The sequence below is a fragment of the Canis lupus genome, chromosome 11 (assembly GCF_011100685.1).
Source record: "Canis lupus familiaris isolate Mischka breed German Shepherd chromosome 11, alternate assembly UU_Cfam_GSD_1.0, whole genome shotgun sequence".
In the NCBI taxonomy this organism is placed as follows: Eukaryota; Metazoa; Chordata; class Mammalia; order Carnivora; family Canidae; genus Canis; species Canis lupus.
In genome coordinates, this window is record NC_049232.1 from 63,512,870 (window position 1) to 63,540,647 (window position 27,778).

Consider the following 27,778-nt stretch of genomic DNA (forward strand, 5'->3'; position numbering starts at 1 on the left):
ATTCTGTTGTTTTAGAAACATAGATAGCTTCCAAGCAAAGGAAAAGAACTGAGGGAGGGGCTGAGGGAAGGGAAGCAGCTGAGCTGTGCAAATCTGAACTGTAAGTGGAACCCCCAGGCTATGTCTGTCACTTTGGCTTAGAACAGATGGAGCTCAGGGCAAAATTTCACTCAACCAGCTGGGCGTCATATGGATGTCCTCTGCTCTAGTTGCTTTAGATCAATGCCATGCACATCACGATGGGTGGTATGTGGGAGGTTTTCTCTTTGTATTTTGAATGCCCTCTTTATTGTCTTTGCTAAAACTTTCCAAAACGTGACAATAGCCAAACACCCAAAGCTAAGCCAATGGCACATGAAGAGATCTTTGGCCCTATGAGCTTTAACCTTGCTTACTCTTTCTTGGCAGACACTTGTGTGCTGTGTTAACATGGAGTCCAGCAGGTCAGGATTTGCCTTTGCAAACCAATAAGGAAAAGGCCTCTTTGTTTCTCTTCCTACCCTTGTCAGTCCTCTGTGGTGGTAGAAACCAAGGCCTTCCTTTAGAGCCTTTCCCCAGGACTTATTTCATTTGTTTGACAAATGCTTGTTGAACACCTGTTTTGTGTAACAGGCTGTGTTAGGAGATGAAGCCCACATGTGTAAGCCAGATGGGCGCTGTCCTTCATCTTCTTACTCCGCTTCTTCCAGTCCTCTCACTGCTTTCACCCTTGTCAATGTGAAGAAGACTTCCAGCACCTCTTTACTCAGCATTCCTAAGGGGAGATGTAGGAGGGAGATTGCTTTGCACATCTTGGAGCAAACAATTTACAACATTCTCCTGAAATATTTTCATTCCTCAAAATTGGTTCTGGGACATGGCCATATGCTAGGGTAATGGGTTTTTTTCTTTCCCTTTTACCCAGCCTTGTTGGTCCCAGTTTCCTCTATCTCAGTACCCACTCCCCTCCCCTACTTCCACACATTCATCTCTCTTTCTTCCACGAAGCAGATCAATTCATCTCTGCCTCAGCTTAACCTCTAGTCTTCTTTATGCAAATGGTATCATAATGCTTAGAAGACTGAAGGTCCCAGTCTCCAGGATGTACACTCCTTATAAAGCAATATTAATCTGTTATCAGGCCCCATTCAGAACCCAAGGGGCATGGTGGTATTTCTCAAAGTGTGAACTGGGACTCCTGCTCCATGGTGCTGGTTAAGAATGAAAATTCCTGAACCCTACCCCAGATAAATAGAATCAGAATCTCTCTGGAGAAAGCTGTGGTTCTCAACTCTAGCTGCATAGAGGAACCACCTGTAGAGTGTTTTAAAAAAAATAGTCCCTAGGTGATTCAGATATGTGGCCTGGATTTGCAATTATTGGATTAGAAGTACCTGCATTGTTTATAAGCAACTCAAGTGACTCATGCAGCTGAGCTTTGTATTGTGGGAATTCAGAGGAAAAAAGTTAATTTCCCAGTTAGGGAAAGGTAGAGTGAGGAAAAAACTTTCTAGAGTAGATGAGTGGTATTTGAAGTGGACCTGAGAGAAGGGGTGGGGTTTTTATCAATTGTGGACCAAAAGGGAAGAGGAGATGTTTTCAGTCACTACTGGTTAAACTCCGGTTAAACTCTTATTTAAAACAGAGCTAATGGCAGCCCAGCTTGGAGCATAGATCCAAGCCTGAAATGGCATGGTCACCACCAGTTCCCTCAGAAGGTGCTGGGGTGGAATGTGTACCACATCAGCTGAAGCCAACATAGATAACAATCAGTCACTGTGGAGATGGGTCACTGGTTGCCTTCCTCAAACTAATGACTGTTTGCTTAGCTAATAGCAGTGAGAGTCTCTATTAAGGGCTGTTAACGCTCCAAAATGCTGTTTATTGAGCCTGCCAAGGTGATAAGTGATGCTGGTATTTACTCTCTTGTTCTCAAGGCTGATGTTCAGAAGCTTAAAACAATTTTGAAGTGGTTAGTTTTTAATGAAGAGACTAGGCAAGTCTACAAAAAAGCCAATGGTTTGCAAGCAGAATCACTAATACTAAAAGGAGTCCACAAATGTTTGTTGGCTTATAATGGATTTGCTTAATTATAACCACAAGGCGCACCAAACACAAAGGATACCTACTCAGGTGCACACATTTCTTTGTTTCAGCGTACACTCTTAAGATCAGTGTTCTCTGTGCCCAGCTCTGAGTTTACAACTCAAGTGTTTCATTTCCCAACCACGTGAACACAGCCCCTGCCTGTGTTCATCAAGGAAGAGAAACACCAGGATTGCAGGAGACATGAAATGAGAGATTGCTTACTCCAAATACATATCTTCTTTTTAAAAAAACTTTTATTTAAATTCAATTTGCCAACATATAGTATAACACCCAGTACTCATCCTATCAAATGCCCTCCTTATTGCCTGTCACCCAGTTATCCCATCCCCCACCCCCTCCCCTTCTTCAATCCTTTGTTTCCCAGAATTAGGAGTCTCTCATGGTTTGTCTTCTTCTCTAATTTTTCCCCACTCAGTTTCCCTCCTTTCTCTTATAATCTTTTTCATTATTTCTTGTATTCCACAAATGAGGGAGACCATATGATAATTGTCTTTCTCCAATTGACTTATTTCACTCAGCATAATACCCTCCAGTTCCATCCATGTCGAAGCAAATGGTGGGTATTCATCCTTTATGATGGCTGAGTAATATTCCATTGTATAAATATACTACATCTTCTTTATCTATTCATCTGTCAAAGGACACTATGGTTCCTTCCACAGTTTGGCTATTGTGGACATTGCTGCTATGAACATTAGGGTGCAGTTGTCCCGGCATTTCACTATATCTGTATCTTTGGGGTAAGTACCCAGTAGTGCAATTGCTGTGTTGTAGGGTAGTTCTATTTTTAACTTCTTGAGGAACCTCCACACTGTTTCCCAGAGGGGCTACACCAGCTTGCATTCCTACCAACAGTGGAATAGGGTTCCCCTTTCTCCACATCTTCTCCAACATTTATTGCTTTCTGTCTTTTAATTTTAGTCATTCTCACTGGTATAAAGTGATATCTCATTGGAAACACATATCCTCTTAACATGAACAAATGCTGGCTTTCCTGGCTCTTTTCCATGCTGACTCCACCATGTATGCCCATGGAATTTGCCAGTTATTGGGTCAAGGGGATCTCTCCTCTGGTGAGGTATAAAACCATTAAATATTTCTTCTGTGTTTGTGAGTTGCCTGCCTCTATAGTGGCACCAACCACATTCTTGTACCTTGACAATGAAAAGTAGTCTTTAGCTCCTTGTGAGATTTTAAGACTCAGCCAGTAGACTTCTGCATGTTTTGAAAGCCCCAGAATCAAAACGGGAGGGGTGACTTTAAGAGATGGTTTAAATAGTCATATAATTTATTGTCCAAACCAGGGCCTTTTAAGAGTGAAAGCATATTCTATTAATAATCACTATGACTACAGTTGTTTAGTGGGGCACTTTGTCTTCTTAGTAAAAAACAATTGGTTCTATTTATTGAGGTATTACTGTATGCTGGGGATTTAACTCATCCTTTAATAATCCTTATATTTAATCCTCAGTAACCTTATTTGGTAGATATTATTATTCCCATTTTATAGATGAAGAGATCAGGGCTCAAAGAGTGACCCATGTAAAATGGCTTTTCAGTCATGCCCTAGTGAAAGCAGACATGAGTAGGGATTTGGATTGAGGTCTGTCTGATTCCAGAGTGCACACAATCTACACTGTACAGTATGGGTTCTCATCCTGTAGTTCAATGTTTTCTTCTTCTTCTTCCTCCTCTCTTCCTCCTCCTCCCATTCTTCTCCTTTTCCTCATCCTCCTCCTTGTCCTCATTATTTTCCTCGTTCCCCTTGTCATCATCATCATCCCTCTCCTCCTTCTCATTCTTGTTCTTGTTCTTCTTCTAACAAAGTGGGTTCTAAGGAGATCTAGGTTACTGACTAGCTGTCTTATGCACTCCTGAAGTCAAAGAGGAGACTAATGAGGAGAGCTACATAAAGAGTAGCTTCGCCTTCATAGTTCATATGATGGCCAATTGAATGGGATTTCATTTGGAGGAGAACTTCCACTGTTAGAAAGAAAAAATAAGAGAGAGAGAGAGAGGAGAAGGGCAGTGAGAAGAGGAAGAGAAGAAAGGAGGCAGGGAAGAAGGGAGGGAGGAAGGAAGGAAAGAAGGAAAGTTTCTGAAATTGAAACTCTTTTCTTTGAAATAGAAAAGTTGAACTCCAGAGAGAGAAAGTTCCTTACCCAATGTCCCATAGCAAATTATAGAGGAAATAATGATCTGGAAACTCCATGTCTTTTGATTTTTAGAAAGTTCATGTTCTTTTTTTTATACTTTGCTATGTAGGAAACACATTTGAGAGGATATGTTGCAGGCTGAAGCTATTTCCATATTTTACCTCATTATGACATTGGCAGTGAAAGCTGCTTTTCTTTTTTTAAAATTTATTTATTTATTTGAGAGAGGGAGAGACCTGAACGTGGCAAGAGGGAGAGGAATCTGAAGCAGACTCCATGCTAAGCATGGAACCTGACACAGGGCTCCATCACATGGCCCTGAGATTGTGACCTGAGCCAAAACCAAGAGAGTCAGACACTTAACCGACTAAGCCACCCAGGTACCCCTGAAAGCTGTTTTTAAATATTGACCAAGAAAAGCTTTCACAAATTTCAGATATATTATGGAAGAGGTTTTAAATAAAGACAAGTGAGAACATGTTGAATTTTGTTGTGTTTCTTAGTAAAAAGAAATGGGGAATTACTGAAAATTTTTTTAATCACCATGGTCCTAGACTATTTAAGGAAAATTAAGTGATAATAGTTTCAGTTTGGAGAGTGGAGAAAGCTGCATTCACTTTTCAGTAAAATAGGACCATGGGAATGGAGTTGAAAAGGAAGCCGCAGTCAACATTTGGCCATCCACGCCCCTTCAGTAATTGCTGCTGTGCGTGTGGGACAGCCAGTTATATGCTCCTGAGCAATGAGATGAGGCACTGAGGTAGCCATTGGCATGGCATTTCCTTCTTCTCCTTGAAATTAGTTTCCTTGCTCCTAAGCCTTGACTATGGTGTGTTTAGGAAGTAGAAAGAAAAGTAGTTGATAAGGGCTGTTGATAAGCCCATTCTGCAGCAGATTCCTCCAGATTCTCCCACAAATTTTGCAGTTGGGATTAGGAGGTCAGATTCTGGGGTGCCAAAAAAAAAGATTCTGGGGTGCCTGATCTCGGCTGTCCATCCACTCTGAGCTGAATATTGGTAGAGTTTACAAGCAGTGGCTTCCTGAATGCATGTCCAAGAATATGATAACTTAAAAATCCTCTGTTTTATTCCTCTATAACCATGCATTCTAAGAAGTTCAAGAGCCAATAGGTAAAGAGATTTGAAAATGGGGACAGATGTAAATAGTGGGAAAATCATGAATGAAGAAGTATGAAGTACAAAGGGGAGACAAAGATAATTATATACTCCTCCCCAAAAAATTATCTGTTACAGCTGCTTACTGAGTGATGTGATGAATGTGTGATTTCATGTGACTCTTCAGAACTTTTCTACTGCCCATAACCATGAAGAAAGAAGTGTGTGTGTGTGTGTGTGTGTGTGTGTACCCTTACACCACAGTGGAACTTGGCTGGCTCTGTGGGTACCCCGCCAGAAAGTTTGCCCTTCATAAGTGGTTATGGTTGTGCTTGGGAGCCCCAGATCATTTCCCTGCCCTCTCTTGCAGTGGTTCACTCAGAAATGTAGAAAACAGAATCCATACTGATTCTTCAGATGGAGACTGAGCATTCTAAAGAAAGTTCAGTTCATTAAAACTACTTTAAATTTTCAGGAGTATGGCAAAAGGGCTAGGTAGAAAAGAGGAGGGACTTCTGTTCTCTGCTTCCTCATAGCTAGCCTGTACTTTGGTTTCCCATTATTGCCCATAAAAAAAAGAGCAATCTTATATATCTTTACTATACATATATACACTATATGTGTATGTGTGTGTGTATGTGTATAAACTTCCAAGATGGCCCCAGTAAAATTTTGCAAGACAGCTGTGGAGCAGATGAAAAACACTGCATTGGAAATCTAAAGATCTGGATTTGATGTTTTTAAGAGAGACAATGATCCATGTGGCAAATGTTATATTCAGACAGTGCCAGTGCAAGCCTTGAAAATAGATCTAATATATAAATTTATAGGCACACAGTGTTACCTGGCCCGGAAGGTTATCTTTCAAGGACAAAAGGTCAGAGCTCATGTCAAGGACCAGGGTAGACTCCATTTCTTTCCCAAGCATGGTATAGGCTGCATCTTCCAGAAGGGTGTGTTCTTCCCACCAACTATGACTAAGGGCAAGCAATAAAAGTGCTCTAATGTTTCACAGGGCTTTCTACAGGGAGAGTCTAGGAATCAGGTTGACTTGCATTCTACCCAAAGTTTTAAATCACCTTATTACCCATGAGTATTAATGCCTTTGTTTCCAATGAGGTGATTAGTCCACAAAATAAGGGAAAAGTTCCCTTTTGAAAGGAAAACCTCAGTCTTGCAGAGAAAATTCACTGAAATGGTACCTCCATGTTTTTGTAAAATTATTATTTTTTATTTATTTTTATCATCTTAGTAATAGGTGGATACTATTTCCAAGTATGAACATTTAGTCTGGTGTTCCTTTAATGCTGCCCAAGACTGGGGTCCTGTCTAATTACAGCCCAGCTTCTTGTATCATTAGCCTTTAAGGCCTAGAATCAGATTTCATCGTTTTAAAGAACCCTGAACTCTCAGAAGCTAGGGAGATAGTTTGCCTTTGTTCATTTGTATGATTAAGAGGAGTGGACCAAAAGTTCCTCCCTGTAGGAATTCAAATGCCTACAGTTTTAGAGCCATGATAGGACAGAAGAGGAAGGATTATAGGTCTCTGCTCCTACGGAGCCCAGGTCTAACTGACCTCTTGGAATGTGGCACTAGGGCAGAGTAGAGGTTGCTTCTGCCTGGGAACCTGCAGACTATAAACTGCATCTGTCTTATAAACTCATGTTTCCTCTAAGCCCAGGCTCTGGCACAGGGGTAAGCCCTCATTCAGTATTGGATGATTGAATAACAAATGAGAAAAAGCATTTCTGAACAATCCTTAAGGTGACACCCAGTGAGTGGGGCAGGGAATAGAAGGTACTTCTATTATTAGGAATGTATACTGTGTTTGCCTGTCTATTATGTTCCACTTTGACTCATCCAGGAAGAGAGACAGAGAGGGAAAGAGAGAGAGAGAGAGAGAGAGAGATGCATGTGATTTCTATTGAATGGATAAAGAAGCTGAGGATCATAGTATCCAAGTTCCTTGCTCAAGGTTACAGCTAGGCAGATCTCAGTTTCAAACCTTGGTGGTCTGAGAAGAAGGAAAACCAGCACTCTCTCTACTCTGCTGTGCTGAGCAATGCCCACGATGTGGAAGTAAAAGGCGTGCATTCATGAAGATGGGAAGTGAAGTGGGGATGTAACTAGACATCCAGTGGAAGGGTAGTTATGGCATTTTCTTGTTGCTTTGAAACCCAAATTCACATGTCTTGGGAAGCAGATTTTGTTTGTTTGTTTTGTTGTACCAGTATACGAAGTATGAGTATCCTCAAGATCTTGTGTTTTGGCAGATATGAACCATTTCTTGGCTGCTTAGTATACATTTATTTTTTTATTTTATTTTATTTTTTAGTATACATTTAGATGTTGCTAGAATATTCCATGTGCATTCAGTTGTGTTGTCTCATAAGAACTCAATAAGATATTATGATCCTCCATCTCATAGATGTGGAAACTGAGGTTTCAAAGAATAAGGTATTTCACTGAGGTCATACACTGTGATTGGCAGAGCCAGTGTGTGTGAATCTAGAAGTCTATCAGTTAAGTATTCTTCTTCTTTTTTTTTTTTTTAATATTTTATTGGATTAGTCATGAGAAACACAGAGAGAGAGGCAGAGGCAGAGGCATAGACAGAGGGAGAAGCAGGCTCCGTGCAGAGCCTAGTGTGGGACTCGATCCCAGGACTCCAGGATCATGCCCTGAACCAAAGGCAGATGCTCAACTGCTGAGCCACCCAGGTGTACTTGTTAAGTATTCTAATCTTACTTCTCAGTTTGATGACATTGGAGTTGACTAAAAAAAAAAAAAAAAAAAAAAAGAACAAGAAGAAAAGAAAAAGATTGCAGTGAATTCTTTGACAAGCAAATTGTGCCAGGGGTTATTCTATTTGTCTTCTAGGAGAAACTGATTATCACCAACAGAAATAACACCAATATCCTATGGCTGATCAATGCTTTTTTAGTTTTTAAGTTTCCTTCTCATGCAAGGAACCTCATTCTTCATTCAGCAAATATTTATTGAATTGCTTCTCCATGCTCTATGCTTCTCTAGGCCCCAAGGATATGCCCGAAAAGGGAACTAAGTCCAGCTTGCCTCCTAGAGGGGGAAAAAGAGACAATAAATTATTTTCATTCTATTAGTTTATATAACAGCTATATTGGGACATAATTCACATATTTTAAAATTCACTCTTGGTTTTTAGTACATCATGATACTGTACAGCTGTTGTAACTGTCTGATTCCCAGGCAATTTCAAATGACTATATAATTTGTCAGGAGTGACAAATGTTCTGAAGACAAACAAATGGGGTGAGGTAGGGTAAGGGTGCTGCTGGTCTACCTGGAGTGGTTGGGACATGCCTGCCAGATACAGGGATATTTGAGCAGAAACCTGAATGAGGTAAGGGAATGAGACATGGACATTTGGGCAAAGAAGAGTCCAGGTAGAGGTAACAGTGCAAGACCTTGAGTCAGGACCATACCCCATGGTAATGGAAAAGTAGACAAGTCAATGGCTAAAGGCCAGAGGGCAGGAGAGAAGAGTTGTAAGGGACTGTGTGTCAAAGTACACAGCAGGTGCTCAATAAATGAGATGTGGTTATGATGGTTATTATCTCTGTTCTCATCGTAAAGCTGCCAGTCACCTTGCTTCCTGAGCACAGGAGCCGTGGCTCACCTTTGTATTCCCCTAGAGACAAGACCAATGCTTTGTGTTTAATGCAGAGTCATTAAGCATCTCCTTAGTGAAAAACTAGAATTTAATCTTTAAATTAATAATCTTTGTTACCAGAACAGGCAAGAATAAGTGCTGGGATGGACTGATAAATCATAAAGACAAGTTAATATTGAGCAATACTATTAAGTATTTCTACCAAAGAGGCATGGTTTTCTCTTAAGGCCTTCAAAGTTCCTATTTCCTTAAGAGGTGGGGTGAAGAGTTTTGTTTTGTTTTGTTTTTTCTTTCCCTAGCCCCTGGTTGAAGGCAGCTCTGTGATGGGGTTTCTTATAATTGGGCAAGGGGGTGTCTGGGTCAAAGTGACAGCCAACTTGCGCTGCTATTACAACACATTACATAAATAACTCTATATAATTGCTACCATCCATCAATTTGGGGAGATCAGTGGTGAGAGACGCTGCCAGTTTCTTGGAATGAAAACTAAAGCTGCAAATAGCCCATAAAGTCACACTCGCTAATCAATGCCAGTGTTTTTAAGGGAGGGTAAATTGGTCTAGTCACCAATTCAACCTTGAGAAGGATTCCCCTGTGTATCCTTCACATTGGTTTGCAAGACTTTGCCCAATCCTCAGAGTGTTTTGTTTCCTCCTCTCTCTCTACCTTCTTTTTTTTTTTTTTAAATCATAGTATTATTCTTAGCCCTGCCTTCCCCTATGTTGCAGCCTGAAGCCTTTGCTGAGCTGGCTAAGGACAGTTAGATTTCTAATGGGTTTAGTTTATTCTGACCACTATAGGCAGCTCAACAGATAGAGCATCCTGGCTTCTATGCAGATTTGGGGAGTTCTAAATGTCCAGCTTCTCTGTCTACCCAGGCCAAGTGAACCTGACTCTTTCACAATTCTTCATTTCATTCTGGGTTGTCAGAATACTAACCATGAGTTTCCAAAACAAACAAACAAACAAACAAACAAACAAACATTAGATTGCGGCATTCAAGAAGTGTGACCTTTGCAAATAGAAAGGATTCTTAATGATCACATCTTGCTCTGACCCCAATCAGTTTAATACCCTGGGTTGTAAGCAGCATGAGGCAGAGGCAACCTAACCCTGGGCCTAGGAAAATGTGTCTGGCACAAAGTGGCAGACTGACCTTATTGCATCGACATTGAAGTAATGAAATCACACTTTTGTTGATTGAAAATGAAATTGAACAGGCAGCGCAGCTAAAGCTCTTTCGAAGAGAGATAAATGGTCAGCAGCTTGCTTTGCAATGACCCGAGAAACAGAAAATTCCTAGAATGTAGGAACCTTGTTTAGTTCCCATGTGAATGGACCACAGCGTCTTCTCAGAGGTTTGCTGATGGTGGGTAGTGTATGTGCTCGACAGGTGTGTGTGACAGACAAAGCCAGAACTTTCCACCCCTAGCACAGAGTATGGTCTTCTTTGTCCATTAGAATTTGCCCCTTTTGTAGAAAATCCCCTTTCCATCAGAATGTCTCCTTAGGTAGGAGTCCCTACATGAGGGCAAGATGGGGAGCCTGTGAATCCCCTCTTGCTTCACCTTCCCTGCTCTGTGTAGGTCCTACAGTTTGTCCGAATGGATGCCTGGTGTCCTTCAGAATGTTAGACTCTATTACATTAGTCAGAAGTCCTTTTGTGGGTAATTGGTAGGAAATTAAAGGATTCAAGGGTGATTTGGTATTTCCAGAAATCTTTAGAAGTTCTTTGAGGAGGAAAAATAAGCAAGTCTTGCTAAAAACCCTCAAGCCAGGGGACATTGTTCTTTTTCATGGAAAATTGCTACTTAGAAACATACTATAAAATGTGTCATGCTTTCGAGTCAACAGACACTAAACATTTAAATTTTCTTGGGCCAAAGGAGAGCTTGCCAGTGATTGTTTTACCTTCTCTAGGTGCTGGCGTACGGGGCTGGTCCCATCATTAAGTCTCCCTTCCTGACTGGCAGCATTCAGTAGCCGCAGTAATGATGTCAGCAAGACTAGCTTTATTATAATGGCACTTGATGCTTTCTGGAACTTTGTTTATTTGCATTATTCTTTGATCTTCATAACATGCCTGCAAGGATGGTTAAGGTGTGAACTATGGCAGTGAAGGAAGCTGAGGATGACAGGCTAGGTGGGAAGTGAATTCCTCAAGGTCTCATAGTTAAGGGTGTCTGAAGAAGAGAGGAGCAAGTCCTCTCAACTTTAATTTCTGTTCAGTGCTTTGTTAATTCTTGAGAACCATTCCCTGTATTTTTTGCTCCCAGGAGTCTACAGCAGCATTTGCCCAACCCAAACCTAAAAAACCAAACCAAACCCAAACTAATAGAAGAACAAACAATGTCTGACCTTGTGAGGCTCACTTGCTTTGGGGCCCCGTTCCCCGAAGCAGGGCCTCGCCCCATCTCCATCACTGCTCATCTCAAGCTTGTCCCATGCCACCACTTTCCATGATGCCCTCTTCTGTCCTTGGGGCTGCCGTCTACAAGGTCTGGCCGTTAGGGCCTCTTTCTTCTGCTCTGCTAGTTTGTCCTTGAAGACCTCACTTCTCTTCTGAGTTTCTTACTTTTGTTCCTTTCCCATCAACTGTCCTTGCTCTCCTTCAAGGCCTCTGTCTTTTGTCCAATGCCACTTTTGGGATCCTTGCTGTTCTTCTCTTCTTCCTCCATAGTCCATCTCCTCAGCTTTCCAGCATCTTCCTAAACATGCACCTGCTTTCTGATTCCCATCAGAGGAAGTCAAAACCTATGGAGAATGGCACTGGGGTCCCAGCCAGCCAATCTCACTACCCTGTGTTTAAACCATTTCCATGAGTGGGAACCCCAGCCACATTGTCCTGGTCACTGCCCTCATTATCTTATGTGCCCTTCCAGCACTGGGACTTGGCTGACAGTATTCCAAGTGTAGAAATCTAACAAATCAATTTACAAGGATTATCACAAGTGCCATTACCTCTAAGAAAACTTCCAGTCACAGCTTCTCCAGAAAGGAAGTCTTCCCCCACCATTTACAACTGAAGCTAAGACCTCTGTTGTTTGCAGTATTTAATATTCTTTTTTTTAAGATTTTATTTATTTATTTATGAGAGACACAGAGAAGGAGGCAGAGACATAGGCAGAGGGAAAAGCAGGATCCCTGTGGGGAGCCTGATGCAAGACTCGATCCCAGGACCCCAGGATCATGGCCTGAGTCAAAGGCAGATGTTCAACCACCGAACCAGCCAGGTGCCTGCAATATTTAATAATCTATCTGCCCTCATTAGGCTGTGAGTTCCCTGAAACTCAACACTGGCCCTTAGTCATCTCTGTGTCCCCTGCATCTGGTATAAAATAAACACTCAAAGGTTTTCATTCAGTTGAATTTGGCACTAGATGAATTATATTTTGATGGCTCAGTGATCTATACTGTCTCCTCCATAACAGGGTTATCAGAAATCTTGGAATATCCGTAGTTGGCTGGTTGATATTTATTTGCCAGGGGTAGCTAGGGAATCAATTTGAAAAATGGATACTGGAGGTACCAGCCCTTTATGGATTCTTGACTTTTGAAGGCCCTAAAACACTGGCTGGAGGAAAAGGGGGCTGATTTGAGGGAGCTTTAAGCAAGGGGGGGAATGGTATGTGTGTTTGGGAGCATACCAAATACACATACTGTTGGGGGCATTATTCTCAAAAAGCAATGAGGTGGGCCGGCCTTGTGTTTGGAAACTATCTTCCAGTTCTGTGTTGTTCCTTGGGCAACACCTTGGGCAAGCCCCTTGGCTCCTCTGAGTTTTGGGGTTAATTATGGCTCTTTCATAGATTTATTATGGGAGTGGTCCTTAAAATCTTGGACTGGGTCTTTAAGCCAAGGAAACACGTTGAAAATATTTGAGATGGAAAATGAGTTTGATAAGTTGGTAGTAGCAAGATCAGACACTTTTAAAGGCTATTTATCTAAGAAAAGTAAAAATATATGTTCACAAAAAGACTTGAAAATAAATGTTTTCGATGGCTTTATTCACGGTGGCACAGAACTGGACACAACTCAAATGTCCATCAGCAGGGGAATGGACAAACTATGGTATCTTCATACAATGTAATAGTACTCAGTAATAAAAAAAATAAGCTACTGATGTATGAAACAGCAAGGATTAATCTTAAAAACACATTGAGTGAAAGAAGCTGGACAAAAAGAGATACTGTCAGATTCCATTGATATGAGATTGAAGGTCATAAGTTGAATCTTTGGTAAAAGATATGGGATGATGGTTATCTATGGGGCCTAGAGATGTAGATTGACTGGTAAACATGAGGGAATATTCCAGGCTGCTGGTAATGTTCTAATTCTTAATTGATGTGTTTATTCTGTGAGTGTCTGTATTTATTAAGACTCCTCTAATTATACACTTAATAAGATCTGTGCAGTTCAATTTGTGTTTGTTAATTAAAAAAAAAAATCCTGAGGAAAGTTGTGTAGATTCATGTTAGGCCAGACTTGGAGGCCTGTGGCATGGGGTATTCATGGCCTTGATGGTCAGTGTGTGGCCCCAGAAGTAATTTCTCTGCAATCTAGTAATGTCAAGGGAAGTTTCTAAGAGGGGGAGATATTTGGGATGAGTTATAAAATATAGATAGGAATCTACCAGATGGACAGGGATTAGGATAAACCAGGGTTTTTTTGTTTTGTTTTTTTTTGTTTTTTTTTTGTTTTTTTCAGGAAGAGGGAAAGAAAGAACCAGGCTGTGGACCGAAAAGAGTTAGAAGAATCTGAACCTTGTTGGTGGGAGGATGTAGTAGGAGAGTGGGTCAGCACAGGAAGTGGAAGATAAGGCCACAAAGGCAGCTTCGGTGACCCAAGGGATGGCAGTCTCAGCTGCACAGTAAGGCAGGAGCACACAGGGCCAGATCTCCGAAGAGGAGTCTGCAGGCAGAAACTGGGGACAGTGGTCAGCATAAAGGGAATAGTTAAAACATTTGGGAATGGATTAGAAAAACACAAAACACAATATATGTAGTGTGAAGATGCATTGGGCTCATGCTCATCCCAAAAAGAATAAAGCAGTGACTTGACTGTCAGCTGGGCTAGTCTTTGGCCTCAACTCAGCAGCTGAGAATGGACATGAAGTTGGCTTTGGGTGCAGACTGATGGAAAGAGAGATCATTCTTGCTTCCACGAAATGTGCAGGGAGAGCATACATGGTAGCCTTTCTTTCTGAGCTGTGTGATATGGCTTTTGCACATCTCCCATGATGGAACCTCCTATACTGCATTATTCAGGCTGAATGGACTGAGATCATGTCTCAGCTCATGAGGAAAGAAGTCCCGGGAAAAGAATAACATCCTAAGATGACCATACTTTATGCTGCCTGGTCCCTCCTGATGCCTCTTACCTAACCTCTCCATGCTTCCATTTTTCATTTGTAAGAAGAGAATACTACTACCACAGGGTTGTTCTGAGAATTCAACGAGTTATATTTATTAAGAAGCCAGAATGGTTCTTGGCACAGGATGAATGCTATATAAATGGCTTTTCACATGTACATGTAAATTGTTAAATAAAAAGCAGAGTTCTCAATGAAAAGAGCTATAAAAAAGAACTTCCCAAGTGTTCTGGTGATTAGCTGGGGGAAGAAAATTTCCAAAGGAAGAACAAATTTAATTTTAAAATTAATTCATATTGTGGAATAATTTTAGGTTTATATGAAAGTTGCAAAGTACAGAGAGTTTCTCATTAAAATAATGGTTTTCAATCCATGGCCAGGACTAAGTGGGAACAAAATGCGAGACTAGGCTCAGGTTGGAGGTGGAGTGGGGAAGAAAAGGAAACCATACAGTAAGCAGTCATTGAATACCTAATACCTGTTAGACAAGCTGAGTTCATGTTGATGATTTCATTTGGGAGCCATTGGGAGCCTACTAGGTGGTCAGCACTGTGACAAGTGCTGAGGAGTCAATGATAAATTCCCTCATCCATCAAAGACTATGGAGCAGTTGCTGTGTTTCTGGAACTGTGCTAGGTATTAGGGCTGCCATGGTGAAACTCACTGTCTGTGTAGGTTGTTATTATAAGAAACAGAAAAGAGAGAGAGATGCAGGTCAAGTGCTAGGTGAGCTTCAAGGATGGAGGACCATGTCTAATTGGGAGGCTTCACAGACAAGGTAGTCTTTGGGAGATTGAGAAGGATAATTGGAAAGCCTCACCTCCCTCCAATAAGGACTTCTGGAAAAGATATGCAGCTTTTAAAAGGCTTGAGACCTTGTACCTGAACCTGAACTTTTGGTGATATTATGCTCTCAGGAGTAAAGGGATCAAATCAGTTTATTTCCTAACACCTGTGTTCCAGAAAGAAAGAGGTATGGGTTGGGTGGAAGGGAGGGAGAGAGGTAGGGTGCAGGGGTGATGAGAGAGAAGAGGGAGGGAGATGGCAGGAGAAAGAGAAGAGAGAAGGGAAATTAAGTTTTCTCTCCCCTTTAGGGAGGAGCAATGTCTGAAGGATTTCTAGAAGCCCAGTTCAGGCCTTAAGCATTTTGTAACTCAAATCATCTATGGCTGCTGATTTCCAAGTTCTTCCTGCAAGAATACAGGGACTTGTTCCTTAAAATGACCCAAAGAATGTCGCAATGTACTCAAATCAGAAACCACTTTATTTTTAGTTACTTTCTCCCCTTCCTCCTGTGAGTGACTTCTCATATCAGAGGAAGGCAGCACATAAACCCTGTGGCCATCTGACCTTGTGCCCCTGGAGAGTGGATGCCTATGGCCAGGAGAAGGGTGGGCTTCTCTTTGTGGCGCTCTAGTCCCCTCCCTGCCTCTCACTGTTATCTGCTATTACTCATTTCTCAGATACTATGAACTCTCACAGGACAGAGAGAATGAGTAGCCTCTGCATCCCAGCCCATGCCTGACACAGGGCAGGTACTCGAATCCTCATAAAAACTTGACCAAAAGGACAGTGGAAGCTTCACATTCTGCCAGGATTGTGACATGAGCCTTGGATTGTGTTTCTTCTATAAATACTTTCGAGAGCACATGTTATTCCAAGACAAGCCCATCATGGACAACAAAGACTCATGGGCCTTCTGAGTCTCTGTAGTTTCCTGGGATTTCTCAGTACCTTACCAGTGCTTACTATATCTGGGACCACAAATTTCATCTTTAACCCATTTTCCTAAACTTGCTTTTATTTTTTGAAAAAAATATGGCACCACCTTCCTCTCAGACACTCAGATTTAGAAACTGAGAGATTCTCATCTTTTCTCAAGTGAATTGTTATTGACTCTATGAGTTCTCCTCCTTCAATATTTCTCCAAAATACCTAAGCCCTCATAATCTAGCTGAGAATAATCCCCATGCCCTTGTTGAGTGTCCTGACTCCAATCTTTCGGAGCAGTCCTGCTAATGTGAATGATACACCATGTCTTACTCTTGATCCCTTGCCTTTCATTCAGGCCCAGGATTCAGAATCTGCATGCTTCCGAACACAACCCACAACTTCTTCATACTACTTTGCCCCATCGTTCCCATGCCCTAAACTACTTGTCTATCATAACAAACTTCTCTTTGTTTTTTTAAAAACACCAGGCTCTTTCTTATTCTGTGCTGGTTGAACCTTCTCAAAGCTCTGGGGAGGGGGAGTATGATTTGGCAAATCAACTCATTCTTTTGGTCCCACCACTGCTGCTACAATTGACATGGAAAAACCCCAAACCAGGTAAACTCACTGCCATTGAAATGAATCCCATTGAGGTCATTGTAGCATAAATCACACAAGCTCAATATAATCATAGTCAGAAATTTTTGCATCTCTACTCAACAAAAAGAAAAAGGGAAAGAAAAAAGAAAGGAAGAGAGAAAGAAAAGGAAAAAAAGAAAATCTTTTATATTTGCAGGAAAGTCATGTTTTAGCTTTTTGAAAATTGTACTTTTTAAATATATTTTATTTATTTATTTGAGAGAGAGAGAGAAAGCACTAGTGGGGGGGGGGGAATGGAAGTAGACCCCTCGCTCAGCAGAGAGACAATGCAGGGCTCGATCCCAGGACCCCAGGATCACTACCTGATCCAAAGGCAGCTGTTCAATTGATTGAGCCACCCAGGAGCCCCTGAAAATTAAACTTTAACATGTTCTTGATGCACATGCTCCTGAAAGTGGGAATAAGTTTACATGTCAGATGTATCTGGTCCAGCCTTGCCTTGTGTCTGTCCTGTGGTAGACATTTTTCTGCTTGCCCATACCAAAGTTATCACTGTCCCGTATACTCTCATGTCCCTCTAAATATAATCTATATGATAACACAATTACTTAGCATTATGGGTATTTATATGTGGGCCCTGCCTCCATCCCTGTTCATAAGACTATGAGTCTTTTGAAGACAAGAACTGAGGTTTTTTTCATCATCTACCCCCTCAAGCTTCTGTAGACCCAAACAGCATTCAGATTTTAGGATGAATCATGGATTAATGGACGATGGATGAATGAACAAATAAGTGATTGGGTATGGCACTTGGAATGAAGATGATGAATAAAATTAGTTGACTTGGTGGAGAGATGAGTTTGTATGCAGATAAGCAACCCAAAGCGCAGCTGGATATATATATGTCTTAGTTCTAATTTCAAATCCACACATGCTTGCATTCTTTTGGCCTGGTGTCAAGAAAGCTATATGTCCCATTGTTGTGTAGCTTTGTGCTTTTCTTTTCATGGAGATGGGGCTGTTTGATTATTATTGTTTGAATAACTCCAATTAGTTCTATACATGGGATTTGGAAATATTGAACTATATTCTTTCAAAAGCAGTACATTATTATTTAAAATGCAGTGTAGGGGATCCCTGGGTGGCGCAGCAGTTGGCGCCTGCCTTTGGCCCAGGGCGCGATCCTGGAGACCCGGGATCGAATCCCATGTCGGGCTCCCGGTGCATGAAGCCTGCTTCTCCCTCTGCCTGTGTCTCTGCCTCTCTCTCTCTCTCTGTGTGTGTGTGTGACTATCATAAATAAATAAAAATTAAAAAAAAATAAAAAAAATAAAAAAAATAAAATGCAGTGTAGGCCAAATATCATTGCTAATGTATCTCATGAGAAACCAAATGTGGCCAAGGTTTACTCACTTCATTTAAGTAAGAGTCACCATAAAATTTTATTTAATCCAGTGCTTTTTGGGTAGAATTTTAGTATATGTTGTAATGGGATTATCTTATCATATTAATTATTACCTGAATTCTCAGGAAAATTTCTCCATATTCCCAACTGAGGGTAGGGACTCCTCACTTTGATACCACAGTTTCTGGGTTTGTTTTTCCTCTCCCATTACTCTGACCTGGAGTCACTAGGTGGTAGGAACCATATTTCACTTAATGCTGATCCCTAGCTCCCAACACAGGGCCTGGTATTAGGTAGATATTAAGTGACAGTTGGTTGTATGAACAGGATGAGACCAAAGAGCATGGGCTCTGGGTCAAAACTCACTTTTGCTAATGATCATTTAAACAAGGAGAGTATCGTGATGCCCATACAGGTAAAAAATAGACATGTGCTCAAAACTTCATTTCACTCATTAATCAGTGAGAGAACCAGGCAGGTGTTAAAATTGGGAGAATCCAAAGAAACTGGTACATGTCTAGGTAAGGAATATTAAAATGAACGTGCAAATAGAGGTAAAACCAGCTTCTTTCACAGTGAAGAGAAAAGCCAGTGGAACCTCTGTGGATAGGACATGATTTACATATCTATAAACAAGAATTATTTCACATTGCTATCATTCATCTACAATTTCCAAAAGTTGTAAAATAGCTCCCATAAAATCAGAGTCAGATCACCTGAAAGGTATCTTCTAGACAATACTGAGTTTCCCAGTAAAGCATGCTGTTCAAACCTCACCTATGCTAATAGGTCCCGAGGGAAGGGTGTTGTGGTCAGAGATGAGAGCATTCGCGAACACCTGGACACTGGAAGCCTTGTGCTTCTGTATTGGGAGGGAAGTCCCTAGAAAGAAGAGTGCAGGTAGGCAGTAGCCAGATACAATACAACTGGAAGGTCAAGGTAAAGAGTATAGATTAATCTAAAACTTTAAAAATTGTACAACCATAGCAAAAATAAAAAAAAATTTTCAAGCATTCTGCCCTATTTGTACATCTCTATTTATTTATAAAATAGGCACATGTGTTATTGTATATGACTACTTCTACAAGCACAAGTTCCGTCACTTATTGGCTGTACAACCACAGGCGAGTTACTGCGCATAGCTGTGCCTCAGTTTCCCTGTCTCTAAAATATGACGATGGCCCAGGGCGGCCGTGATGAGGGTGTAGAGTAAATACAATGGGGCTCTGCAGAGTGAGTGCTCGGTAAATGTTAGCCTGAAGTAGAAAATACTCAAAAATAGAAATGAAAACGAATGAGATAGAACAGAAGGTGCCAACATTTGTCTTTCTGTATTCAGTGGATAGGCTTGAACACCCACAGCTTGTGCACCTCATTCCAGAGGTTACACATAGGAGGCTTGTTCAGGTCTGGGGGGTGTAGAGGTGGGGGATGCGGGAGCGAGAAGGATCAGAGGCAGGGAGGCCAGAGAAGGGGCAGTATTGTAGCACAGCAGGGAGACAACATGGGCCCGGGCTCGGGCACCCACAGGGAGAAATGAGGATGACTCATTGAGGACAGCAGTGGAGGACCTTGTCCTATAACCTTTGAACATGGACTTACTTGGTAGGGATGCCAGAATGAAGATAGGGAGGGGATTCTTGATGGGGGAGGTAGATGGTGCCTAGAACAAGCTTTGGGGTTGGGAAAAATAGAGGGTACAGGAAAAGGCCAGAGCCGGACGTTTGTGGGGCAGTGGGCTCATCCCCCATTGTCACCATTGCTTTGGAAGATACTTGCAGCTCATGCTGCCTCAACCTTGCATTTGTATTTATGAGGCTGTAATAGGATAAAAGGGAGCTGATTTTGCTATCCCAAAATATGTTTGATATAAATATTATTTGAGCTAAAGGCAATTAAAACCCAGCAGATTCAGGGAAAGCTCTTTTCCTTCCCATTGACTGCCTAAATTCACGTTGGAAAGGGAGCGTGTGTCAGGAAGAGAGTCATTACCTCTTTCACTATGCAATTTACCTGCATGACAGGGCGACTGTGTTTTCCAAACATCTCTCCCTTCTTGTGAATGGCCTTCCTCCCCTTTGACTCCAGCCCCAGTACCCCTTTCTTGCCTTAGGATATTCTATAAGCCTCAGTTACTTGGTTGCTCTTTGGGGTCTCATGTCTTTATGGGGCTTTTGTATGGATGAAATTTGTTTGTGTCTTGTTAATCTGTCTTATGTCAATTTGATTATTGGACCAGCCCGAAGAATCTAGAAGGGTATAAGGAGAAAATGTTCTGCCCCTTTAGGGCCATGATGTTAACTGAGATTTCTAGGCCTGCTATTCTGCACAGTTGTAGTGCTCGTTACTTTGCAGACAATAGTTTCTTCATTTAGTCTTCCTAGTAAATCTTTAAGGGTTATTACTGTCATGCCCCTCCTGCAGATGAGAGGACAGAGGCTAAGTGGCTTGTGCTGAAATGACAAGCTTGTACAAGCAACTCAGTACAACCCCAAAGAGTCTGTGCTTTTTCTTCTGTACCCCACCATCTCCTGCTAAAGCTTAGAATATGGTGCACCCTCTTTATGTCCTGGTTATCCCAGCTCTCAGTGTCCTTTCAGGGAAGAGCTTCCCCTGCCCCAGACCTTAGGAAACCTGTGTCTAAGGAACAGGACACCTCAGCACTTGCTTGCCGGGCAGTCCCTCCTGTGAATCTCCACCCGCACTCTGGAAGCAGAGAGGAGAGGGGAGAAGCCCAGGTGATGAAAGGAAGCCTCTTGTGGCCCCAGAGATCCATCAAATACCCCTTAAAAGGCCTGGCTTATACAGGCTGTGGTGGAAAGAGTCAAGGTGGCAGGCTGGTAGAAACTAATCTTTTAAGAAGATTCAAGCCCCAAAGGACCAGGTGAGACTCTCCAGGGATCTCAGGCCATTGCAAAGGAGGTGGGACATAGACTCCTGGGAACACTCACCAGAAAAAGCCTGTGTGTGCGTTTGAGGTCCTGCCTTCCACTCCCGGCCCATTAATTGTACAATCTTCCTGCTTCCAAAAAACTGGAGAAAATCTACCTGGAAAGGGATGAGTCCTAGATGAAGGTAGGGCACAAATTTAAAATAAGCTTGACCATTTTAAACTGTATCAGATGGTCCCACAAGGAATGAGGGGAATCTCTGGGACCTACTTTAAGTAAGGTCAAAATGATTTCTAAAGTGAGTGGCTCACCTTTCTATGACCTTAGCAGGTTGCAGGGCAATTTCCCACCCATCTTTGGTAAATGAATATTTAACATATGGAAAGCCTGTGTAAATTGTGCTTCTAAAAGGCTTAAATTCTTCCTTATCAGAAGGCTTCTGTTTGAGCTTCCTTGTAAAAGGCACTCAAGGTTTGTTGAATGAATGAATGAATGACAAAGCAAGTCTTTTTTTTTTTTTCCGCCTTTAGTACCAAAGGTCAGTTTAAGCCCAGCCCTTGACTGAATCATCACAAACTCCTGGAATCACTCATAAACATGTAGTCTTAACTATAGATTATACATTTGTCGGAACCAGATCAGAGGTAGCTCTGTGGAAAGTATTTCACGTAAGCATGGCAGGTGCAGTTAGGCTCATGCCTGTACATTAAGTTATATTCTGGATCATGATTGTGGGGATGGCTCCAGGGATCACTCCATTCACTAGATTGTACAAAACTTAAAACTCTTTCATGAACTTGTCTCACTTACATGGGAGAGATCAGCCTCTCTGCAGCCTTTCTGGTAAAGGCGTGAGGATTCAGACACAGCAATGCCGAGGTTCAGAGATGTTTCAAAGGCTCACCAGCCTTTGTCGTTGGACCAGAACGCAGATCTGTGGCCCCTACACCACAGCGGGAGCAGCTTCTTTTTAAAGGGGATATTGTTCTTTCTGTTCTCTAAAGAGGCAGCTCAAGCTCATTTGAGGTTACAGAGAAATCAGCTTCCCAATTTAGGGGAAATGGGAGCGGAGCAGGTCTTATATGAAATGCAAATCAATATTTGGATTTTTCGGAGGGTTCTCCTCCTCCACCTCCAGGCTAGGCATGTGGCATTCCAGCAAGTTCAAAATGTTTTATATTCAGATTAGTTCATTTGAAACAGCACAGAAAAAAGAGAGAGAAAAGCAACTAAATCCAAGTGTTGCAAACTCCTTTAGCAAATAATTGTGAAATAGCATTGAGTTTGCCAGTTCCTGTTTTCATTTTCCATAAATCTATTCTGGTATCATTTTATTCCCTTGAAGTAGATGTAGCAAGTTCTCCGTGATACCGAATAAGACAAGAGGATAACAAAAACCCCTGCTACTTATTAAATAACAATAAAACTCTGACTCTGTGTTAAACTTAGAAAAATCACCTTCTCAGAGAAAATGCAACATGTTTTATGAAAGCTACAAAACTGCTTGAAAACGTCTCCAAGCCTATGCTGACACATCCGTAGTGAGTTAGAATGATAAACTGGAGCCACTCAGGTGCCACCAGGTCCCAGTGACTCAGGGTCTGTGCAGCACTTCCGGGGGGGTTGAGGCAGTGGAGTGGGGTGGGTCCCTCCTGTGAGAACCTGCATCAGTGACTTTGCTTCTCTGAGCCCCACGGCCTTGCTCGTGAGGGGAGATGATGATGATCCTGGTCTCAGGAGGGTTGACAAGAAATCCCGAGGGTGGAGGAGGCGCCTCAACCTAGTAGGAGTCGCCTCTACCCAGTAGGAGTCAGAAAATGGCCGCGGTCGGTCATCCTTGTAAGGGTGGAGGAGAGAAGGGGTGAAGAAAAAAGAAATCAAAGCTTTGCTCTCGGGAGGCATGGAGCAGGGGAGTTTGAACAAACAGGAGGGAAATCCTATCAGAAGCAGATTGCTATGTAAGCAAAATACCCTGCTATCTAAGTGAGGCTTTCGGGATAAAAATCTGACACCCAAATTCTTTCCGTGTGCTACTAATAGCACTGCTGAGCGGAACAAATGGAAGGCATTTACCTTTCACCAGCTCTCCCCTGTGCTGGCTGTTGATGGGGCAGTCAGTTCAGGCGTCAGAACCGGCTGCAGGCAGCCCGGGCCGGAGGGATCCAATTTGTAGTCTCTTCCTGGCCTGTTGCTTCCCTAATGCCGGCCCACCTTGTCAGGCCTTGCTCCTCCTTCTGTCCCTTTCTAAGTGGAAAGGCATCTGGCAATGGCCTGTCTGGGTGGAGACGTGCTGCCATCCGTCTGCCAGGCTCTTCCTCGTCATGCTGGTTTTTTGCGCTATCAGAATTAAAAGGGGGTCAAAATGGCACTCTGGGGTCCTGTGGTCATGTGCCCTCATTCCTCTTGCTGGCCTAGTAGGAGCTCCAAAAGCCCACTGGAGCAATGAGTGTAGGTCAGGCAAGCATTTGATGTCAAGAAAAGACAGTGTGGACTAGAACATCGTGTCTCAGCAGATTGCCTCTCCTGCAGAGCTCTGAGCAGTCCCAGAAAAAGAGTCTCAGCTGGCCAGGATCACAAAATGAGAATCATGCAATATTTTATCTTCCTCTCAAAGGCGGATCCCGTGGCTATGCTCGCTCATGGCACCCCCGGTATCACACTCATCTCCCTATTCCCTTGTAATTCCTGGTTCTGTGTTCTGGTCAGGTCACTCCCCTAGCCCCCCCCCCCCCCCCCCCCCACCGAGCACCATTAGCTGCTTGAGGGAGGGCCTGCGTATCTTGATTCCCTGTGATATCCGCGGGCTAACATGGCATCTGGCAGGAGTTGGTGCTCAGCATACATTCCTAGGATGAATGCCCTGAAATGAGTGCTGTATTCTGCCTTACAAGATTTTTATCCCAGGACTTTGGGTCCTCAATAACCTTTGTAAAGGCCCCATTAAGCTCTTTCTGGAGGACCATAAAAGCTTGTATCATAAAAGGTTGGGCTTTGGCTTCATCCACTTGTGGAGACACAGCATGTGTAGCAGGCCTGGAAGGTCCGTAGAAATCTAGTCCCTTTGCATTACCTGATGATCGCATGGACACCTGGAAAGGGCAAGCACTTGCATATGTGCAAGGAGGTGGCAGATTGACATGGAAGCTTTAACAGCTTGTCTGGTTGACAAGGGCTTCCCACCCCTTGGGAGGCAGTGTGGCATAGTGCTTAAGAGTACAAACTCTAGGAATCAGGCTGTCGATTTCAAATCTTGGCTTTGCTGCTTGTTAGCTGAGCGATTGTGGGCAAAGCCTGTGCCTCAGCTTTCTTGTCTGCAAAATGGGGGCTGCACACTCGTCCCTACCTCCTAAAAATACCCTGAAGAATTAAGTGAGTTAATATCTCTAAAGCACTTAGCACTTTTAGAAGCAGTACCTGGCACCTTAGAAGCCCTATTAAATGTTTATTAAAATTATTATTATGTTCTAGAATAATCCCAGTTCAATAGCCACTTCTGGGCTCTGCTCTGTGCCAGGAGCAGCATGTGGATGGGAGATTCCAGATGAACAAGTCATGGCTTTGGCTCCCAAGCTGCTTGCAAAATCATTTTAATGGGGACATCATGAAGGAACGATGGAGCTGACCCAGCCTTGGGCTTGAAGAGGAGAAGGCCAAGGACAGACATCACAATCTGTAGCTCTCCACATTATACAGATGGGAAGGTAAAGGGCCCATGTGAGAAATACCTGTGACGTATTTTCTAAGGATGGAAGTAGTAATACTTCCCATTCCCTTGCTTTTCTAGAACCTTACCACTTTCCTATCAAGATATAGACTCTAATTTCCCTCTTCTTGAATCTTGGGCAGGGCACCGAACTTGCTCAGAAAGAACGGAATACTGCAGAAGCGAGGCTGAGTGACTTCTGAGGCCAGGTCATGAACAGTCCGGGCTGGAGAGGGAGATGGGCTTCTGTCTTTGGAGCTGGGACATTTGCTTTTGGAGTCCTTAGCCGACGTTGAAGAGACGTGCGGCTACCATGCTGTGGGGAAGCCCAGGCCACAGGGACAGGACACGTGCAGGCTCTCTGGCTGATAACACCAGCTGAGGTCCTTGCCGACAGCCAGACATGTGAGTGAAGATGCTTCCAGATGATTCCGGTTCCTCGCCGCTGAGTCACTCCCAGCCTTTGAATTTTCCCATTTCAGTCTTCAGACATTGGGGAACAGAGTCAAGCCTGTCCTTTCTCCAAATCCCCAACCCACAAAATCTGTGAGTATACTAACACGGTTATTTTAAGCCACTAAGTGTTGGAGTGATTTGTTCTGCAGCAACAATAAGCAGAGCCCCGCCCTCAGACCTTCTGCTAGGACTTGTCTTTTTAAGACTCCGAGCAATAGACAATTCTTTCTCCAGAGGTCTTAGAGGAAGAAAGCATGCTTATAACACAGTTAAGATTTGTTTCTTCATGAGTCTAGAGAATTCCCCATGATCAAAGATGTTACAGCTGGAAATGTTTCTAGAGCTATCATGCTTGCTGGCATCTGGCTGTGGCAGCTCCCAAGGGAATCACCCCCAGCACCCCCAGCAGAGAGGGCCTGAAGAGGACCTTCCTCCTCGCAGCTCTTCTGAGCGGGCACAGATTGCAATGGCCCGGACAGATGGAGGCGCCAACCTAACACTGAAGCAATGGTAGAGTCACCCAGGGGGATGGAATTCTTGAAGGAAGAGAAGAACTCTCCATTTGGATGGCAAGATGGTTCCCACATTTTCTCGATCAACTGTTACTCATATTACTGTCTACTGTTTGCCCAGAACTCTATTGCTGATGGCTATTCTTTTGTTCAGTCCTCATGATCAGGGTGGGAAGTAGTTTGACAGCCTCATCACAGAATTCTAGAAACTGAGGCTAGAAGACCAACCAACCCAGGAGCACATGTATCCAGTCAATGTTGAGGACTAAAACCTATGCCTTCTGATTCCACATCGAGGCTTCTTGTTATTGTGCTCTGAAGAGAATCCCTGTTTTGGAGGGGAAAAAAAAAAAGTGATGTCTGTTCCAAGATCATCAAGAGAGTGCTTGTGAAAGGTGTGATGGTTTTTTCTATGTGGCTTTTCAGGCCATTCCCACATGCTGGAATTTGGCACTGCATCTATACCAGGAAGTCCATTTTCTGCTCTGGTCGGTGGCTTTGTGCAGTTCTTCACAGGAATGAGATAAAATCAGTGATTATTTGCCACTACCTGTGGTGTAAATATTCCAACCATGGCTGTCTTTGAGCCACCAAACTGATCATTGGCCATGGAGTCAAGAAGGGAGGTGCACATTCTGCTCTTGTGGGCCGGTTACTAGCCAGCTCCAGCAATGGATGAAGCCAGTGCTATTACAGGGTTTCTGTAATGCTTTGTTTTCCCCAAAGAAATCAAATGCCCTCAGAATTTTCAGATAATCAAATGGTGCTGCCATTCCCCAAGCCAGAAGGGTGGGCCTACTTCTGAACACCACTTCTTTTTTTTTTTTTTTCTTTTAAGTTTTTATTTATTTATGATAGTTACACACACACACAGAGAGAGAGAGAGAGAGAGAGAGAGGCAGAGACACAGGCGGAGGGAGAAGCAGGCTCCATGCAGGGAGCCCGACGTGGGACTAGATCCCGGGTTTCCAGGATCGCGCCCTGGGCCAAAGGCAGGCGCTAAACCGCTGCGCCACCCAGGGATCCCATGAACACCACTTTTATAAAGGGGTACCAGTCATCAGCTTCCAGGAACTGCTTGCAGTTTTCACCAGTAACCCAACCCCAATGGCACAGGCACCAAATACTGAGGCCTCGGTGTGGCAGGATCATCCTGCTTGTGTTGGGATTAGGGTGGAGGACAGTATTGCAGGGCTGGGGAGTAGCAGGAGACAAGCCCTTAAAACTTCAACCTTGCTCCGTAAGTCGGTCATGGCAGGCCTGAAGCTCGAGTGGTCCCCTTGGCTCCCACCCTTTGGGACTGTGAATAAAACCTTGAAGGGAACAAGGGGTCCCCAGTGTGTGACTCTCTTAAGGGCTGAGAACGTGCAGCCTTTCTTCTCTTACTGCCCATCCCCCCAAAGCCTCCATCCCCCTCTTCCCTACACGCTTGGTAGCAGCATTATCTTTCAACTCCTGTGGAAGAGCAGATGCAGAGAGGTGGGGACCTCGGGGGTGGGAGGGATCCAGTCTGGTTGGAAATAGAGATCGGAGGGGTATTGGTGCACAGCGAGCAGGTGAGGTCCCCACTGCAAGGGCAGACAGCTGCCTTCTCCCACCTCTGGGAACCAGCTGCTGGCCCAAAGCAGGTAGAGGCGATTAGAAGGAATGGGACGCCCTCCTACCTTTCAACCTCCACCTACTTCCAAAGACAACACCGACCTCCCACAATCCCTGCAACACCTGGACAGCCCCACTTTCCCTGAATCTATCATCCTTCACTCTGCCCTGCCCTTGTAACTGCTGCTTACATTTGAGACCCTGCTGAGTTTCACCTCCCAGAAGATCTTTTCCAGCCATGCCTCTCACCTCAGCATACACTACCCGCCCTCCTTCAGCAGGATGCAGTCTGGAATGGAAATGCAGCCCCTGATCCCAGCCCCCGAGCTCCCATGGCTGGTTCAGGCCTTCACCAGCTCTACCTCATTTCCTCATCTGCAGAACTAGGGGGTGGAGAGGCGCTTCACTTACTGCAGAGTTCTAGGGAGGTCTGTGCCACCAGTGTGCCTCCTATGTAGTGCCAAGCAACCAGCTCAGCCTCTCCATTCTGTTCGAAATAGAAATGCCTCAGGTCAAA

The 27,778-nt window shown here is 43.3% G+C and overlaps 2 long non-coding RNA genes across 3 annotated transcripts in view; one reads left to right on the forward strand and one right to left on the reverse strand.

The window, feature by feature from the left end:
* LOC111098119 overlaps nt 1-27,778 on the forward strand; it is a 251,579-nt gene that overhangs the window by 214,378 nt on the left and 9,423 nt on the right. Inside the window, exons 10-11 of the long non-coding RNA XR_005367098.1 lie at nt 24,460-24,692; nt 24,838-26,057. This is a non-coding gene — a long non-coding RNA (uncharacterized LOC111098119). The remainder of the gene's footprint in view (nt 1-24,459; nt 24,693-24,837; nt 26,058-27,778) is intronic.
* LOC106559499 lies at nt 6,624-23,540 on the reverse strand. 2 transcript variants are annotated; one of them, XR_005367100.1, is made up of 4 exons: nt 23,065-23,540; nt 21,052-21,148; nt 18,878-18,982; nt 8,340-8,437 (listed from the first exon to the last, which is right to left on the reverse strand). It is a non-coding gene; the product is annotated as an uncharacterized LOC106559499 (long non-coding RNA). The 2 variants fall into 2 exon arrangements; XR_005367099.1 differs by lacking the exon at nt 18,878-18,982 and having other exon boundaries at nt 6,624-8,437.